This window comes from Eubalaena glacialis, chromosome 17 (genome assembly GCF_028564815.1).
Source record: "Eubalaena glacialis isolate mEubGla1 chromosome 17, mEubGla1.1.hap2.+ XY, whole genome shotgun sequence".
Lineage (NCBI taxonomy): Eukaryota > Metazoa > Chordata > Mammalia > Artiodactyla > Balaenidae > Eubalaena > Eubalaena glacialis.
The window spans coordinates 54,569,457-54,589,853 of NC_083732.1; the positions used below are offsets into that span (position 1 = coordinate 54,569,457).

General features: G+C 40.1%; 1 pseudogene; it reads left to right on the forward strand.

The window, feature by feature from the left end:
• The first annotated feature begins 15,102 nt into the window (after nucleotides 1–15,102).
• On the forward strand, nucleotides 15,103–20,046 carry LOC133077429 (small ribosomal subunit protein eS12-like; annotated as a pseudogene).
• Nucleotides 20,047–20,397: the final 351 nt, after the last annotated feature.

A 20,397-nucleotide genomic window follows, 5' to 3' on the forward strand; every position in this document is an offset into this window, starting at 1 on the left:
ATTATCCATCAGAGAAATGCAAATTAAAACCACAAAGACATATCACTAATACCGATCAAAATGTCTAATAAGAAATAGTGACTATACCAAATGTTGGCAAAGATGTGAAGAAACTAGGTCATTGCTGTTGGGAATGCAAAATGGTACAGCCACTCTACAAAACGGTTTGGCAGTTTATTAAAAAACTAAACATGCAACTACCACATGACCCAGCAATTGCACTCCTGGGCATCTACCCAAGAGAAATGAAAACTTATGTTCATACAAAACCCTACAAACAAATATTTTTACCAGCTTTATTCATAACAGTCCAAAATTGGAAACAGCCCATTTGTCCTTTTTCCTTTTTCTTAATAAATTTATTTATTTTATTTTATTTATTTTTGCCTGTGTTGGGTCTTCGTTGCTGCATGTGGGCTTTCTCTAGTTGGAGCGAGCGGGGGCTACTCTTCGTTGCGGTGTGCGGGCTTCTCATTGTGGTGGCTTCCCTTTGTTGTAGAGCATGGGCTCTAGGCGTGAGGACTTCAGTAATTGTGGCATGTGGGCTCAGTTGTGTGGCATGAGGGCTCTAGAGCACAGGCTTTGTAGTTGTGGCACACGGGCTTAGTTGCTCTGCGGCATGTGGGATCTTCCCGGACCAGGGATCAAACCCGTGTCCCCTGCATTGGCAGGCGGATTCTTAACCACTGCGCCACCAGGGAAGTCCCAACCCATTTGTTCTTGAACGGGTAAATAGTTCAGCAAAGTGTGATACATCCATACATCCATACCATGGAATACTACTCAGCAATAAAAAGGAACCAACAATTGATAGATGCAACAACTTGGATGACTCTCCAGAGGATTATGTTGAGTGAAAAAAGCCAATCCCCAAAGGTTACATACTGTATGACTCTATTTACATAACATTCCTGAAATAACAAAATTACAGAAATGAAGAATAGATTACTGATTGCCAGGAATTAAGGAGTGATGGGAGTAGGAGGGAAGTGGGTGTGGCTATGAAAAGGCTTCTTGACTTATCAATGTCAATATCCAGGTTGTGATCTTTCACTATACTTTTACAACACGTTACTGTTGGGAGAAACTGGGGAAAGGGACACAGGATCTCTCTATATTATTTCTTAAAACTGCATATAAATCTACAGCTGTCTCAAAGCAAAAAGTTTAATTTAAATAAAAAATGGAGGGCTTCCCTGGTGGCACAGTGGTTGAGAATCTGCCTGCCAATGCGGGGGACACGGGTTCGAGCCCTGGTCTGGGAAGATCCCACATGCCGCGGAGCGACTAGGTCCGTGAGCCACAACTACTGAGCCTGCATGTCCGGAGTCTGTGCTCCGCAACAGGAGAAGCCGCGATAGTGAGAGGCCCGAGCACCGCGATGTAAGAGTGGCCCCCGCTTGCCGCAACTAGAGAAAGCCCTCGCACAGAAACGGAGACCCAACACAGCCAAAAATAAATTAATTAATTAATTAATTTAAAAAAAAACAAACATTAAAAAAAAAAAGGAAAACTCAGGACTTCCCTGGTGGTCCAGTGGTTTAAGAATCAGCCTTCCAATGCAGAGGACGCGGGTTCGATCCCTGGTCAGGGAACTAAGATCTCACATGCTGCGAGGCAACTAAGCCGGCGTGCGGAAACTACTGATCCCACGCTCTCTGGCTCTCTCACAGCAAGAGCCCAAACAACCGCAACTAGAGAAGCCTGCGCACCGCAACGAAGAGCCTGCGTGCCGCAATGAAAGATCCCGCATGCTGCAACGAAGATCTCGTGTGCTGCAACTAAGACCCGATGCAGCCAAAAAAATAAATTAAATAAATAAATAAATAAATATTTTTAAAATGGAAAATTCTTTTCTTTGCTTGATTACAGATCTATTAATTTGTTAGATGTTCCAGGCAAAAGGTGACCAGTTTTTACTTTATAAAATGTAAGTCTGGGTTTTTCAGGCCAGTACATAACATGAGGAGCCATGGGTTTAGGTGTAACTATTCCACTATAAGCCACTATTAGATTCTTCGCTACCTTGAAGAGAAATCTGTCCATAACAATATAAATGGTGGTTCTTATAGGCTTTTCCTTGGGCTGTGACTTTATGGACCTCAGTTGTGTCCAGACTAAGTTGAAAGATCAGTTAATAATCTCTGATAGGATAAAACTGAAATTTGTTTTGGCCTCTCCTCCTTTAGACTTAGATACTAATATGTTTACTCCTTTTGGGTCAGCTGGATGCATAACTTCCTGTTATGCAGAAAGAAAGACACACATTCTCTTATATGCAGACTACACATGTGGACTTATCATGATCCAAGAGTGGCCTTAACAGGCATTTGGTCCTAATGGATAATTACTGCCAAAAAGAACAGTTTCAGGTCAATTATTCAAAGCCAAATTCACTGTTTTGAGTAGATATCTCTCAACTCTTTACTAGTTTGTCTCAAGTAATCTCATAAGACCAGTAAGCTCATTTATATAAGGACCAAGATTTACACAGGAAAAAAATGACGGGCATGATCTGCCCTCCTCCCTCCCCCCACCAGAAACAAGTGGGTATGCCCTTCCAGGGAAGGCAATCAGACTCTTTCTCAGGAGGCCTCAGGTGACACCTGTTACCTTTGGCAATTTTCCATGGTCTGCTGGGTGGTCCTTGGTCTTACGGGCTTGGAAACCTAGTTTTGTCTGTTACACTCACCTTAACCAGGTATGTGAGATTAGATATGAAACCAAAACACCAAAGTGTTGATTGACTAAAAAGCATGTTCCAAACGTGCTTTCATCAATGTTTCGAGGCTACGAAGATGCTATTCTCTAAGAACCAGGAAATGAAGGTGCCCACTGTGACTTAAGCTACAAAATCAAAACATGGTGGAGACTGTAGACTGGAACACTTAAGTGGGCATGGGCAGCCCATTTTCTCCCTGTAGTCAACTTGTGTGGGAAGCCAAATCATAAACTGAATAGCAAGTAAATTCACTCACAATATCAAAAATAATTGTCATGATGGGAATACATGACATCCACATTCTCCATACAAAATTTCTTCGTAGAGACACTGACCTCGGAAGCCAGAGTAAGCAAGAGATTGATTATAAACATGCAATAAGAACAAGAGGAGTGGGATTAATTGAATGTTTCATGCTATTAGGCACACATAGCATAATACATCCTGCTCACATCAGGGAGGTTTTGATCTAGGAATCTGAACATTTATACTCACTTGGTGATAATCTTCTGCTTCTACCCCTACTGGGGAATGTCCTTTCCAGGCAAAAAAAAAAAAAAAAGTCATGATTCAAAACCTGTTGGCTAAGATTTCTGTACCCCTAGGCAGTGCCCTTTGGCTGGACACTGTTTGCATTTCCCTCTATGCTTTTTCTATGGTAGCAAAGCCCTGCCTGGGTAGCATTCTCTTTCTTTAAGGTGATTTTGAATATTTCTACTTCAACTCATTATGTTTTGATATTATAGTTTAGCTCTCAGAGGACCATCTTATTCCAAACTCTTGGGATTCAGTTCAGTAGCCTACAAATACTGACAAGCAAATATTTGCAAATTGTTCATCTTGGAATCCACTCCAAGAAGCTGTGTGGCTCAAATCAATAAAGGTTTTTCTTTTATTGACCCAGGTGGTCACTGGTATAACTGCCCTAAAACCCTTCAAGGCCAAAATAATTTCTGTACTGCTATGGGGGTGGAGGCTTGGGGCTTTTTGCCATGGTCTATATTAGACCAGGCTCCAAATTATTTTCTAAGTAATCACTTTCTATCCTCAGTATGTTGTAAATAAACAACATAACACACATGCAGGTCACTAAGCTAAGTGCTACTTCAAAATATTTGTATTTAGTTTCTGTTTTATAAGAACTAACATATGCATACAAAGATAATTTTGTATCCCCCCTTTTGAAGAGTCTGTATTTGTCTGTTTTCTACCAGTGGTTCTGATGTCTTACTTTAGTCATGGGGTGACATTGGGTGACAAAGCAATTCATCTACCAGAAAGATGTATGAACGCCCTTCTTGTGGCTGGGTTCATAAACATTATCTATTTATGCTCCTCACAAGAATTCCTCTTTTCAGCCATGACATGGCTAGTAAAAAGTGCTTACATTTACTGTGGAATTTTAAGCACAGGATTCCTCTAAGTGGCATGATAATGGATTTCTGTTGTGGTATATCCTTAATTGGCAGGCAGCTTTGTTTGGTTTATTATTGGCGATGATTAGGACACACACTGGTTTCTTCACCTGGGTTCCTGGTTCAGATCAGCTTGAATGATGACATACCTTTGCTGCCACATCCTCTATCAGTTGTCATCAGATGAAAGAGCCTGGATGAGGGATTCAAGTCTAGGTGTCCCCATCACCAGAAGGCTAAAGCCAGAGGCATCTGAGCCAGGAACTGACTTAGGGAGAGCTTCACAGCAAGTATTTCAGGGTTAGGCTCCAGGCATTCAACCACGTAGACAGCCTGGTGCCCTGACCTGTGCACATTTACAAACCATAACTTCCTGGGCCTTTCATAACATACACATGCCAGGCAGAGACCCCCCACTGCAAATAAAAACCCAAGGGGTTAATATACACAGCATCACTTCACCATCCTTCCCAGATTCTTACTGAAGGTTCTGTGTTGATGAAACAGATTGAGTAGCTGCAGGTAGCCTATGTTGTAAAGGCATTTCATACGAAGTTCTTGTCTCATTATGACCTTCATACATTTCTTTGAAGTTCACCAACCTAAAAATCACTACATTTTTTCCTGGAAAGTTGTCTCCTAGAAGGTTACCTGACCGAAGCCTTTTTACTCCCTGACACTTAGTTTTACTAGCAAACTAACTGTCAGTTGTACAAACCATTCGGCTCTCAGTGGAAATGTGTCAGTACAATGATGTCTTTCTTTTCAACTATCACTAATCTGTCTCATGGCCTTGTAGATATAATTTGGCTTTTTGTTCTGGGTAATTCCCATCCTGCTGATGTCACTGCATAATGTGGAGTAATAATAATAAAATGAATACCAACCACCCCTACCACCAAAACAGTAACACCGAGCATTTCAATGTTTTGAGCACTTTTCTAAGTACTTTCATACATTAACACATTCCATCCTCACAGTCTCATGAGGTAGGAACTATCATTATCTCCATTTTATAATGAAGGAAACTGTGGCACAGAGAAGCTAGCTAATTTGCCTAAGGTTATACTCATGTCGAAAGAGCTGTGTGTAACTGCTCTTTAGAAAAATGATTTTTCTGGTTTTAGTCTATAAAAATGATGCATGCTTACGGTTTAAAAAAAAAGTTCTTATAAGACTGAGAATTACAATTTAAAAAGTAAAAAACTACACCAAATTCTGCTACCTAGAGATAACCACTGATCATTTTTAAGTGAACTTCCTCCAAATAGCTCTTTATCTATTTAGGATCATATTGATTTATGATTATCATAACATAAATGAGATCAAGCACACAATACTTTTCTGTAATTTACTTTTTCCACTCCATTATGTGACCTAGACGTCAGCAGCCCTTTATAGACGTCTGAGTGCTACGTAAATCTCTCTGGTTATTAGAATGATCAGGGCTGAGGGGAGCCTCCCAGCCCAATCAGAAGAAAGCACTTGAGATCAGAGAGTTTCCAGTCCCTGAAGGACTCTTGCCTTACTTCATAGCAGGTTTTATTTTCGTATGATGTTTAACGTAGTCATCCTTGAGAATGCCACAAAAATCCTTTCTAGAATGCAAGCCAAAAAGTACTGCTGGCCACTGACTCGGACCTGAAGGCCTGACCCCCAGCTCTCCAGAGAATTAGCCGGGCTCTGGGCTGAGGATGGTTTAATGATGTCTGAGTCATGTGCCAGCTGGCATGAGGAAAGCCCAACGTGCAGACACATAACCTCAGTGGGGAAGCTGAGCTGAGAGCTGTCACTGGGTTGTTATTATAGCAGTCTGCTGATAAGTGATGGGCTAGGGAGGGAAGAAGTCCAAACCTCTCCAGGAAACCAGATAAGTCTGATGATGAGGGCTGTTCCCACACACCTCACTAGGAGACACTACTCACATCAATCCATGTGAATGACACCCTTGAGTTGTACAGTGTACAGCGCGAGTAGCCTTAAGTGACAGCTGCTGTTGGTCAGCTGGGCCTGCAGGACAAACTTACATCCTGCAGGCAGTTGAAAGGGAACAATCCTAACAGAGTTCCAAGGATGACAGCTGATACCTTGCAGACCACCCCCATACCTCTCATTCTCCTTTAAAAAAATCTTGCTGGGGAATCAAGTTAGGAAAGTGGTAGTTTAAGGGTAGGAGTGCTTACATGTGAAAATGGATTCCCAGGCTGACTGTGAAGGAGAGAAACCTCTAGGGCACACACACTTATCTTGCCACTGGAATCTCTTCAGGGGAAGCAGTTTCGGTCCATGCGGGAATGGATCTAGCTCACCGGAAACACTTCTAGCACATTTTAAGAAATGTTTTAAATTCTATCTTAGAACATAAATGAAATAAGAAAAAGTGCAAAAAAGAAAATAAACATCACCCATAATTCTTTCACTCTCACACAAAATAATCATGGTTAATATTTAGGTCTATTTCCTTCTAGCTTTTTCTATTCAGCATTGCTTTTAAAGAGAGCCAAATATCTATCTACACAAGTTCACTTAATATTTTATAACTATATTTCCCATGATCATTAAATTCTACATGAAAATGTAAAGTGTTTTGGCTACATAATATTCCACTATCTAAAGTTCTATCCAAAGTTATATAGCCACCAAAAAAGTCTTTCAAAGCAATTGTCTTTCTTAAAGAAGCTGTCTGGGAACCAATGCTTAGATCATTTTCCCCCAAAAAGATTCCTTACACATTTCCATAGCATATTATCCAAGTAGCCCCTGTAACCTGGGGGGATGGCATTAGTGAAAGGACATTCCTCTTGCTTTCATTTTGAACTAAAATATTTTATCACTACGAACTTCCCTTTAAAGACTGCTTTTGCTGCATCCCATAGATTTTTGTATGTTTGTGTTTTCATTGTCATTTTTCTCAAGGTATTTTAAAATTTCCTCTTTGATTTTGTCATTGACCTATTGGTTTTTTAGTAGCATGTTGTTTAGTCTCCATGTAATTGTTTTTTTCTCATTTCTCTTTCTGTGGTTGATTTCTAGTTTCATGCCACTGTGGTCAGAAAAGATATTTGAAATAATTTCTATCCTCTTAAATTTGCTGGGGCTTGTTTTGTGTCCCAGTATGTGGTCAATCCTAGAGAATGTTCCAGGTGTGCTTAAAAAGAATGTGTATTCTGTTTTTTTGGATGTAACATCCTAAAAATATCAATTAAGTCTAACTGCTCTATTGTATCATTTAGGATCTCTGTTGCCTTATTGATATTATGTCTGGAAAATCTGTCCATTACTGTGAGTGGGGTGTTAAAGTCTCCCGCTATTATTGTATTCACATCAATTTCTCCCTTTATGTCTGTTAGTATTTGTTTTATATATTTGGGTGTTCCCATATTGGGTGCATTAATTGAAATATTTTAAATTAATTTCTACATATGGTAAACAAATAAGTCCCAGCAAACTTCAAAGTTTTAAAAGAACACATATAAAAGAAAAGATTCACTTCCCTGTCCCCAAATTCTCCTCCCCAGAGGTGACACTATTGTCAGTTTCTTGGGCATTCTTCCAAAAATGTACTGTGTATTTGTAAGCATGTATGTAATAGTCATGCCCAATTTTTTTTCACACAAATGACAGCATACTCTATGCTTTACTCTCGCCTTGCTTTGTACACTTAGTGTAAGAGAGAGAGTGTGGTCTAGTGGCTAAAGGCACAGGATTTGGAAGCCAGATCTCCTGGGTTTAAATTCCAGTACCACCATTAATTAGCCATGTATTCTTGACCAAATTACCTAATCTCTCTGTGCTCTGGTTTCCTCATCTGCAAAGTGGTACTAATAATGGTTCCCACCTCATTGGGTCCTTACACGGTGTTATGGGTTGAACTGTGTTCCCCAAAAAAGATAGTTGAAGTCCTACCCCACAGTATCCAGTGACCTTATTTGGAAATAGGGTATTTACAGAGGTAATCAAATTAAATTGAGGTCATTAGGATGGACCCTAATCTAATATGACTAGTGTTTTTATAAAAAGGGGAAATTTGGACACAGACACAGACACGCACATAGGGAGAATACCATGTGAAGAAGGAAGTTATACTGCCAGAAGCCAAGGAACATCTGGGACTACCAGAAGCTGGCAGAGGCAAGGAGGCATCCTCCTCTACAGGTTTCAGTGGGAGCATGGACCTGACAACACCTTGACTTCTGACTTCTGGCCTGCAGACAATAAATATCTGTTGTTCTAAGCTACCTAGTTTGTGGTACTTTGTTACAGCAGCTCTAGCAAACAAATATACATACACCCAGAATTTAGACTATGTCCAATACTCCTCAAATACTATATAAGTGTTAGCTAGCATTATCATGTAGATCTGCTTCATTCTTTTTAATGACTGCATAATTTTTGTGGTTTATGCAAAATGTATTGTTTAAATATTTCTTATTATTATCAAAGTAATACATTTGTTTAAAAAAATAGTACTGGGACTTCCCTTGTGGCACAGTGGTTAAGAATCTGCCTGCCAATGCAGGGGACACGGGTTCGAGCCCTGGTCTGGGAAGATCCCACATGCCACAGAACAACTAAGCCCGTGTGCCACAACTACTGAGCCTGCGCTCTAGAGCCCGCGAGCCACAACTACTGAGCCCATGTGCCACAACTACTGAAGCCTGTGTGCCTAGAGCCCGTGCTCCACAACGAGAGAAGCCACTGCAATGAGAAGACTGCACACTGCAATGAAGAGTAGCCCCCGCTCGCTGCAACTAGAGAAAGCCCGCACACAGCAACGAAGACCCAACACAGACAATAAATAAATAAATAAATAAATAAATAAATAAATAAATAAATAAAATTTTCTTAAAAATTAAAAAAAATAGTACTAAAAGGCATATAATGAAAAATAGCAGTATTTTGTCTCCACTTATTTTCAAACCCCCAGTCCCACTCCCCAAAGGCAAGCATTTTCAATTACTTGGATCTTCTTTCTGGTATTTATCTCCATATTTCTAAGCAGTGTGCTTATACTGTTACTTCTTGGTCTATCAGTTTTAAACACACTTGTCTGCCTTCCTATTATGATCAATGAGGATTTTGGTTTATGACAACCCCTTGCCCTCTACACACACACACACATACACACACAGACTTTCCCTCTCGTCTTCACAATTATATAACCATTTTTAGTTGTGTAATAGATTGTTAAAATACATGTCTTAAGTCTCTGAAATCCAATTGAGACTCCAAAGCTAAAAACAATAGGTACAAAACAACCCCACGTTGTAAATAGAGATTCTAGAAATCCATGCAGGGCTTGCGAATCAGGTGGCCCCAAAGTGATTCTTCCAGCCTTTGCTTCTAACTACCTCCGGTCTCCAGAACTAGCCAGGGAGCTGAAGGAGCCTGTGTTGGGCATTGCTTTGGAGAGAGTTAGCAGAGTGCTGTGTTTCCCACCCCATCCCTAGTGCTAGAGGGGAGGAAGACACCCTACACTCATTCTGAATTGAATGAGGGGGACTTCAAGAGGATCCTCAGAGAGACTGATAGTTTGCAGGGACAGTCACATACTTGGTGACTGACTAACACCTGGAAAAAAAGTCTGAAGCCAGAAGCTGGCTGGAGCAGCCTGCCTGGTAGCAGGACAAAGAGTCAAGGTTGGCCAGCATTTCCAGGGATTGGTGGGGCAAAGATCTGGTTTTCCGTGGGCCAGGCTGGATTCTGTGGAAGAGAGGTACCAATAGGTTGCTTTCAAAAGTTCCCAACACAACAGTACCATCAGGAAGGATGAAAAATGACCCCAGCAAAGAGTGGACAGGCAGGAGCCAGGTGCTGAGTGGACAGCTGTCAGTGGCCAGCCAAATGAGGCATCTTCTAGGTCAAGGAAAGTACAGCAAAAACCTCCCAGTGATGAAGGGTCTCTCATGAATCAACCTTGGACATATTACTGATACATACGAAGAGGGCACTCATGGCAGATGACAACTCTGGAGGCCAAGAGCTTTTCTTCCTCTTCATTCTACCCTTTCTGTGTCTTCATCTGACCCTAGAGGAGCCAGAGGCAGCACAGTGAGCAAGAAGGAATACAGTGACATTGACCTTCTACCTACGGTTGCCAGATTTAGCAAATAAAAGTACAGGAAGCCCAGTTAAGTTTGAATTTTAGATTAAAATGCTTTTCTTTAGTATAAGTACCTCCTATGCACTATTTGGGACGTAATTCTACGAAAAGCATTTGTTGCTTTCTGGAACTGACATTTAGCCGGGCGTTCTGTATTTTATTTGGAAACCCTGCCCATACTTCTTGCCCGCTGCAAACTTTAAGCCTGTGTCAGGCCCAAGGTGTGGGAGAGCTGTGGGATAAGAGCTTGGTGTTCTGATATAAGAGCTTTGGATAACCTGAAAAAAAATGGAGACTATTCATTAATAACCTAAAAGTGCTTAGAAACATGATAGAAATTGTCTGATAGTTCAGCTATGGGGCTGAAAAAGTGAGATAACAGAGTTTTGCAGCTGGAACCTTCCAAGTTCCTCTTGCTCAATAAGCTACTTACAGGTATATTAGGGTCAACACTTAGGTTATTATTTCTGTGTAAATATTATTTGTTGCTGAGCCAAGTTGTGAACTAAGACTGCACTTTTTATATAACTTTCTATTTTTAATTTGACTTAATAATTGCCTAAAGCATTTTTCATGTTTAAAAGCCATTTATGTGTCTTTCTTTATGAACTGCCTATTGATGTCCTCTGTTGGGTTGTTGAGCTTTCTCCTACTGATTTATTCAAGTTTATTTATATATTAAGAAAATTAACCTAAAAGAACACTCTTCCGTGGGGGAAATTAGAAATGGCTAGCAACAGAGGATAAGTAGATCTTTTCTGACATTTGTGCTGGGAAGCTTAGATTTTCTCTGTGCCCGGTATCTAGCCTTGCTCTTCCAAAACAAATTTTCTTAAATCAATAGTTCCCTTAAATTTCCTTTAATGCTTACATGTTCAATTCTTGGTTAAACATTTCCCAAGAAAGATGTGTATGATTAAGACACAGCCTATCAGCATTTTTCTCCTTTAGACATGATCATTCATCCTTGAGATTTGTTTCCATGAAATTAACCCACACCAGGAAAATAGCTGCAAATATTACCTCAAAGGAATTAGGAGAAATTTCCCTTGAGATACTATTATAATGTGGTTGGAACTTGGAACACAAAGATTAAAATCTCAAATTTGTTTCTTTCTTTGTTCATGAGTTTACGATTCTAATCTGATAACAAACCTCATTATTGTTTTCAGTTTCTCATTAGAAAATCAGAGCCTTGCTCTTTAACTGTCCCATGAGATTTAGCCTCTGAGGTATCTCCAAAGTAATGGGAATTGTATGATAAAGTAAAGATTACAGTTTAGACCATCACCACTGCATATAAATTTCCACTGTAAATGGTTGCAAACCACTTGGCTAATTTTTGCATATAATTCTTTCCAAAGAATCCCTTTGTTCTTGAGGGAAATAAAACATTCTAAAACAAATACATTAAAATATGGATTCAAAAATTATGTTAAGAATAGGCAGAAAAACTGCATTTCAGATTAGCTGTCAGGAGAGTCCCACATTTGTCAATAATTCCTCAGAAGAGCCCAGGATGTGCTCCATCTTCTAATTTTTATTTATAAATTCAATTTTAAGATTGCACTGAGGCACGCTGATTCTCCTGTTTCACTGCCTAATTTATTTATTTCTCTAGAATGAATGACAAGTAGGAAGGGCTGGATTCCAGAATCCCTCGGCCCTAGAATAAAAAATCTTTGCATGTCTTGCAAATGTGAGCTCTGTATAGTCTCAGAGATATCATCCTCAGCATATGTAATATCTCACATTCCTGTTCTGCTTTATCTCTCTATTCAGTGGAAAACTAGCTCTTAGGGAAGCCCTGTCTTAAAAATTGACAAATGTTTCCTTGTCCCTCTGCAGCACACAAGTTCACCTATCAGGTTTTGTGCTTATCTGACAGAGCGACAAGACAGAGATCTGATCCGTGCACAAATCAATCAATCAATCAAATGTAATATGGGATATCCAAAGCATTGCAGAGGAAGACCATGAGTATTTGCTGAGGGACAGTCATGTTCCTGGCACAGTGTTTGGTGTTTCCATTTGTGCAGTCTTACTGAACTCTTACAACAGCTGCCTCAAGGTAAATGAGAAATCTGAAGGTCAGAAAGTCAGACTTACTTGTTGAAGCTGGTAAATGCCAGGGTTTTCCCACTGCTCCCTAGCCCATACCCAACACTCCAGCCATACTGAACTATAGGAGGTTCTTCTTAACCTGGTAATCATTATCCAAATGTGTCTGGTTAGTTTGGGACACAAAAATCATCATAATATGAATAACCCTAATTAATGCAGGGTTTCATGAAACTGATGGAGATGATGTTGAAGAAATGTTAGAATCACAGGCAAACACTGATAAATAAAGAGTCTTGCAAAATTAGACAAGTTAACAATTAAAGAGGAAAAAATGGACATTAATAGGATCTTCAAAAGAGGAATATTTGAAAATTATAGATTAAGGGGGGCAGCTGAGGAGAATGAAGGACTTCAACCTATTTGTCAAATGTGCTACCAGACACATTTTTTAAAAAGTAGATTCCCAAACCCTAAATCAACACTAACTTTGTTTTCTATTCCAAAAATCAGGGAAGACTTACAATTATTACCTAACTTTTGTTACATATAAATAACAATATAGATTAATTTTATAATTTTTCTTTTCACTTTCCAAGATCAAATTCTAATCAATTTTTTCCATATCTTATATGAAATGTTTGTGTTGGGTTCCCTTTATGTCCTCCTTAGACATTAACTGTCTTTGACTGTGAGACCGCCTATACTTTGCCCTGCTGTTTCATGCTTCTGAACTTTTGTCCATGGTGTTCCATCTGCCTGCGGGACCTGTCTCTGTTGTTCTGCAGGGAAACCCTTCTTCACTGCTCTCGACCTTCTCCAATATCACCTCCTGTGTGAGAGTTTCCTCTAACCTTTCCTGCTCCCTTAGCCAGATGGATGGAAATATGAGGAAATACACAACCTAACAGAAAAGGTAAGTTATAATGAAGCAATGAATTATTCGGTGTCAAGAGGCACAGATTTCTTGGATTGAAACACGAGCACAAGTAAAGAACATTTCCACTATCACAGAAAGTTCTATTGGACAGCATTGGCACTTACTTGCGAAAACACAAGCAACAGATTAAAAAAAAATAACAAAGCACTAAGAAAGGAATTCTAGGCTTATTTTCCTTTTAAGTAACGGTGGTACTGCTGGAAAGACTATGTGCTCTGGGAGCACGTTGGAGGGGTCCTTACCAGTGCGGGAGGCTGGATGAGGAAATGATCTTTAAGCTAAGACTTGAGTAGGAATTAACTAGGAATGTGTTGGCGGGGGACGGGGAGGTTGGAGAGAGCTGTGGATTGGTTTGGAACAAGGAACAGTCCCAAGGAGAGGAAACTATGGGCAGGGAGAACCTGAAGAAAGAGTGCACAGGATGCCTTTGGAAGAAGTATAAGATATTCATCAGGCTCTAATTCTGCAAACAAATTCATGGTTGACATTGTGCCTGCATCAAAAAATAAAAGAATATGCCTTAAATGTGACTTAAGTGCCATAGGAAATAAACTCTTCTGGTTATAATAGGTCAGGATGACCAGAAGGGATGATGTGTCAGGAGGTTTCCTATTAATTCCTTATTTTCATTATTTGTTCACTTAACACTTATCACATGTCAAATGGTGGTAAGAATTCTATTAGGAAACTCATTGAGTGCCCCAAAGAGACTGGAGATGTTACATAATGAATGGAAGTTCATGATCTATCTTCAGATTTTTGTTCCAACTGAACTCACAACTTTTTGATAGACATAGCAATTATGAATAGAATATCAGATTTTTGGTTTCCAGTGCAGTGTGTCCAAAATGTGGCATTTGAGAAGCCCTTGCAGCACTTATTAAAATGCATATCCCTAGCCCAGAAATAAACCCACACATCTATGGTCAATTAATCTACAACAAAGGAGGCAAGAATATACAATGGAGAAAAGATAGTCTCTTCAACAGGTGGTGTTGGGAAAGTTGGACAGCTACACGTAAATCAATAAAATTAGAACACCCCCCTCATACCCCTCATACCATATATAAAAATAAACTCAAAATGGTTTAAAGAGCTAAATATAAGACATAACACCATAAATCCTAGAAGAAAACAAGGCAAAACATTCTCGGACACAATCTTAGCAATATTTTCTTAGATCAGTCTCCCAAGGCAAAAGAAAATAAAAGCAAAAATAAACAAATGGCACCTAATCAAACTTAAAAGTTTTTGCACAGCAAAGAAAACCATCCACAAAATGAAAAGGCAATCTACAGACTGGGAGAAAATATTTGCAAACAATGCAACCGACAAGGGGTTAATATCCAAAATATACAAACAGCTCATAAAAGTCAATATCAAAAAACCAAACAACCCAATCAATAAATGGGCAGAAAACCCAAATAGACATTTCTATGAAGAAGACATACAGATGGCCAAGAAACACATGAAAAGATGCTCAACATCACTAATTATTAAGGAAATGCAAATCAAAACCACAATGAGGTATTACCTCATACTGGTCAGAATGGCTATCATCAAAAAGTCTATGAATAATAAATGCTGGAGAGGGTATGGAGAAAAGGGGACCCTCCTACACTGCTGGTGGGAATGTAAATTTGTGCAGCCACTATGGAGAAGAGTATAAGGGTTCCTTTAAAAACTGAAAATAGAGCTACCATATGATCCAGCAATCCCACTCTGGGGTATTTATCTGGAAAAGATGAAAACTCTAATTTGAAAAGATTCATGCACCCCAATGTTCAGAGCAGCACTATTTACAATAACCAAGGCATGTAAACAACCCAAGTGCCCATCAACAGATAACTGGTTTAACAAGATGCGGTATATATATAGAATGGAATATTACTCAGCAGTAAAAAAGAATGAAACATTGCCATGTGCAGCAACATGGATGGACCTAGAGAATATCATACTAAGTGAAATAAGTCAGACAGAGAAAGACAAATGTTATATGATATCACTTATATGTAGAATCTAAAAAATAATACAAATGAATCTATATACAAAACAGAAATAGACTCACTGACATAGAAAACAAACTTATGGTTACCAAAGGGGAAAGGGAGGAGAAAAGGAATAAATTAGGAGTATGAAATTAACAAACTACTATGCATGAAATAGAAAAGCAACAAGGATTTACTGTATAACACAGGGAACTATATTCAATATCTTGTAATAACCTATAATGGAAAAGAAGCTGAAAAAAATATATATATATAAAAAACTGAATCACTTTGCTGTACACCTGAAACTAACACAATATTGTAAATCAACTATACTTCAATAAAAAAATAAAAAATAATTAAAATGCATATTCCATTTCCCTGCCATCCCCTGGGCAGAGGCAGGGGCTCAGGGGCATTCAAGATTTGGCTCCATAACCCACCACCATAGTATTGCTGCTGGAGGTGTAATGGATGTTAGCACTGCTTTACAAGAGGCACTGAAGGCTGCCTTCTTCCACGATGACCTAGCACATGGAATTTGTGAAGGTGCCAATGTCTTAGTGCCAAGCCCATCTTTGAGTGCTTACATCCAACTGTGATGAGCCTATGTATGTCAAGTAGGTGGAGGCCCTTTGTGCTGACAAAACTCAACGTCATTGAGGTTCATGACAATAAGAAACTAGGGGAATGAGTAGGCCTCTGGAATACTGACAGATGGGGGAAAGCCTGTAGAAAGGTTGGTTGCAGATGGGTGGTTTTAGTAAAGGACTATGCAAAGAATCCCAAGGACGTCATCAGAGAATACTTCAAATGCAAAAATATGAATAAAAAACTTGGCTTTTGTTTTTAAAAAATGCATATCCCCAAGCCCACCATGGACCTACTGAATCAGAATTGGTGGGATCTACAGGGCTAACAAACTCCCTGGGTAATTCTACTGCACTCTAAAGTTTGAGAACTTCCATCTGATTCAAGTGACTCTCAGGTATATAATGGCAGCCTGGAGCCAAGCTGGCTACATAAGAACCATGTAGAATTCTGGTTTTGTTTTTAATTATTAACTCTATACTTATTTGGATTTCACTAGTTTTTCCACTAATATCCTTTTCCTGTTCCAGGATCCTATCCAGGATACCACATTACATCTAATCATCATGTCTCTTTAGTCTTCTCTGGTCTGTGTCAGTTTCTTAGAGTGTCCTTTTTTTTAATGACCTTGATATCTTTGAAGAACGCTGGCCTGGTTATCCTGTAGAATGTTCCTCAATTTGAGTTTGTCTGATGGTTTTCTCATGGTTAGACTAAGGTTATGGGTTTTAGGGGAGAATACTACAGAGGTGAAGCACCATTCTTATCTCACCTTATCAAAGGTACATACTCTCGGCAAGATTTATCACTACTGACGCTAATCTTGATTAGTTGGCCTGGAGGTAGTGTTTGCCAGTTTTCTTCACTGTAAATTACTCCCCTACCCCAACACTATACTCTTTGGAAGAGAGTCCCCCAAAGCACAACCCAAAGTCAGGGAAGAGGTGGAAATTAAGCTTCCCTTCCTGGAGTGGAGACTAACTACATAAATTATTTGGAATCCCTGGAATTCTTCTGTAAGGGAGATGGGTTTCTTTTTCCCCATTTATTTATTTAATCATTTATGTATACCAATATGGGCTCATGGATATTTATACTCTGCGTTATAATCCAACGCTATGTTATTTATTTTATTGCTCGAGTTTTCCAGCTTTGGTCATTGGAAGCTTTTTCAGATTGGCTCCTGGGTCCCTTTGACATGCCCCACTTTTTTTACTTTAGACACTACAGGATGCTTCAAGCCCATCTTGTGTATTCCCCATCCCAGACTAGAACCAGGCATTTCTCCCAGTTGAGTTGTCTTTCTAAAACATGAATTTCTCCCTCCCAACCTTGGAGACGTAAATCCAGTTGGCCTAGAGAGGAAGCCCAAGAATATGGGTTTTTTTAAAATTAGATGAAACTGGGAGTTCCCTAGTGGTCTAGTGGTTAGGATCCAGCACTTTCACTGCTGTGGCCCGGGTTTAATCCCTGGTAGGGGAACTGAGATCCTGCAAGCCTTGCAGCATGGCCAAAAAAAAAAAAAATTTAATGAAATAGAACATACTCATAGTAAAAACAAATTCAAACAATGCAAAGGGGATATATATATATATATATTAAAAGTGAGAGTCTATCAGTCTTCCGGCCCAAAGGCAACCTATTGCCAGTTTCTTATAAATCCTTTCAAAACTAATCTATACATATTTCTGAATATGCATATATGTCCATATGTATATATCACCCATATTTTTACGGAAACGATAGTACACTACAACACTCTTGCCTCTTGCTGTTTTCACTTAATAACACATCTTGGAGATTGTTACATGAACACAGATTGACATCATCCTTTTCAAAATGGCAGAGAGCTTCAGTGCATAGCCATGACATAACTTATTTACCCACTGTTTATTGATAAACATTTAGGGTGTCTCTGAGTTTTGCCATTACAAGCAATGCTACTGTGAACTTCCTGTACATACTTTTTCATACATGTCTTAAGACATCACTATGCTAAACTCATAGCAGTGAAATCAATGTGTCAAAGGTATACGCTTGTAACATTTTGATAGATATTGCCAAACTGCAATTCAAAAAAGGTTATTGCAACATACAGTCCCACCAACAACGTATGAGAATGTCTTTTCTCCACGTTATTGACAATAAAATGTACTATTAAATTTGCCAATCTGGTAGGTGAAAATGGTATCCAAAGTTTAAATGTTCATGACTTAAATTATGAGTGATATCAATTGTATTTTCATATGTTGATAAGTATTTAGAACTTTTGTATGTGTATAAACGGCCTATTCATACCTTTTGTCCTTTCTTTGCTATTGGGTTATCAATATTTTTCTTATTGGTTTGTAAGAGCTCTTTATATATTAAGAAAACAAGTACATTCTTGCTTTCTGTGTTGTACATATTTTTTTAGAATACTGTACATTTTTCAAAAAGTCTCCCAGGTGATTCTGATGACAGCCAGGTTGGGAAACCACTGCTAGGGAATTTATTAATCAGGGTTAATATGTCCCATGTGTGTGCCACCTCCAGGCATAGGTAAGGGTAACTGCTGCCTACCTGGTGCGGTCTGAGGGTAACAAAAATCCCTGTCTGAAATCATCTCAGCTACTAACAGCAGAGACTCCCAGCATTAAACCTACCCTTTGGGGCATAAGGCAGCGTTACCAGGAAGATGAGCAGCACACTGACCCATTACTGTGCAACAGCAAGACTGCCCCTCCCCCCACCCTGTCCTGTATCCTGGGACAGTGGGAGACTCTTCTAGCATAATATCACAGGACACAGCCATGGCATTGTTAATCAAGCAGTATGAAAGTTCTGATTACCTTATACACAACACATCCTGAGGGCAGACAAGACAGAAGGCTTCTCCCCTTTTCCATCTCCCACTCCCCAGGTCCTGAAGCCATTAAATAGCAAGGTGGAAATGAACAATGCACAGCCCAGCAGAAGAAAGGAACCAAAGGAAGGGCTGTGTGGGAAAGGGGCGGGGGGCAGGATGTCCAGGGGAAAAGGCTCTTCTTCCACAGGGAGGGAGCTGCCACCTGGATGCCTGAGGGTCACTGTGAAGCCCCTCTTTAGTGAGAGAACCCCAAGAAGGGCAAACTGGTGGGAAGGGGCAGCTCCAGAATCCCTGCCCCTTAGTGGCCTCTAGAATGGATTGGAATGTTCTGCTGAATGTAAAATGAAAAGGGCTGTTTTATACATAAATTTGGACCCTGTGTCTGGCTAACTATATCTGCACCACACCCTCCCATCCAAGATGTTTGTGTAGGGTTGTGTTGAGGGCTGACCCAAGCTGAGGAATGAGGGGCACCTTAGATTAAAGTATAGACCAGTGGAATCTGCCTGCCAATGCAGGGGACACGGGTTTGAGCCCTGGTCCGGGAAGATCCCACATGCCGCCGAGCAACTAAGCCCGTGCGCCACAACTACTGAGCCTGCACTCTACAGCTTGTGAGCCACAACTACTGAGCCCACGTGCCACAACTACTGAAGCCCACGCACCTAGAGCCCGTGCTCCGCAACAAGAGAAGCCACCACAATGAGAAGCCCGTGCACCACAACGAAGAGTAACCTCCGCTCGCCGCAACTAGAGAAAGCCCGCGCGCAGCAACAAAGACCCAACGCAGCCAAAAACAAATAAATAAATAAATAAAATTAAAAAAAAAAAAGAAAGTACAGACAAGGGTTCTCAAGGTACCGTCCTAGGACCAGAAGCATCAGCACAACCTGGGAACTCATTAGAAATGCAAATTCTGAGATCCCACCCCAGGCCCACCAAATCAGAAACTCTGGGGATGGGGCCTAACAGTCCATAGTGTAATAAGCCCTGCAGGTGATTCTAAAGCTAAAGTTTGAGAACCACGGCTCTCAGTCGGAGCCACTGCCATCTACCATGGCATCCAAGATAGCAGAGTGGAGCCTGTCAGCAAAAAGAATGCACCAAGGGCAGTAGGGGCACTCAGATATTCTCTCTGCAGTAGAGACACACAGTTACAACCACCATCTGGACCCTAAAACTTCCGGGTGAGTGTTTGTTGGGAATCAATGTTTTCCCCAGAGAGTTGGCACCAGAGTGCCGTGTACATTTCCCAGATGGGTTTCTGAACAAGAACCTCCTGCAGGAGGTTCCCGGCCCCGAGAACCAGAACTGTGGCTTGTCTACAGGCAAGGAATTCTTAAAGATCTGCCCCCATCCACAGAGGTGGAGTTTTTAAGGAGAACTGCATTACTGTCGGGGCAGGGAGGCTATTCTTCCTGTCTGCATATAAGCAGGGTGAGGGCTCTGCGTGTCACTCCCATGTCACTTCACTTCTTTGAATTTCAGAGTTGAGCTAACAGGGCTTTATTTACGCAATCTCAAAACACTTCGTCTTGGCAAAATTAAAGAACAAGAATATATATACTTTTGATAGATTTTTTTCATGGCTCCAAAATAATTTGGATCCTGGATCATTATTTCAGCTGTCTCTGTCAGCAAGTAACCTTAATGAGTACCATCTTGTAATTTATTGCCAAGTCACATTTTTTGGCAAATATTTTCCTATAAAATATTTAAGGCTCCATCT